Below are 450 nucleotides of genomic sequence, written 5' to 3'. Positions count from 1 at the left end.
TCCAAGGTTGTGAATACATCATTATTTACCTCTGTCCTACTTAGCCCATGCAAACCTGCCTAATTGTTCTCCCATCCACCTTGTTCTTCCATTCCCCACCCCCTTCTTATGTATTGCCCCCATCCCCAGCACCCAAACTATCCTGTGTCTATTCCCTCCCCTGTGCTTCACCTTCCCCTCCCTCCCCTCACCCACTCTCCCACATCCTGGTAACCAGCAAAGAATCCCACCCACCCCCCTTTAGTATGGTTTCTTTTTCTTAGTCTTTTATAGTAGTGGTCTTATGCAGTACTTCTCCTTTTGTGACTGACTAATTTCACTCAACCACCACTCGTCTTTCATTTTGTTGCACTGTGGTGGCTTGTGAGTTGCTGTGATTCTGAAAGGAAGAACACTCTCAGCATTTCACAAGCTGGGGGAACTGAAGAAAAAATTCAAGCCTCGACTTTC

Source organism: Chrysochloris asiatica, unplaced genomic scaffold, assembly GCF_000296735.1.
Source record: "Chrysochloris asiatica unplaced genomic scaffold, ChrAsi1.0 scaffold00127, whole genome shotgun sequence".
Taxonomy (NCBI): Eukaryota; Metazoa; Chordata; class Mammalia; order Afrosoricida; family Chrysochloridae; genus Chrysochloris; species Chrysochloris asiatica.
Note: the sequence above shows the minus strand (reverse complement) of the source record.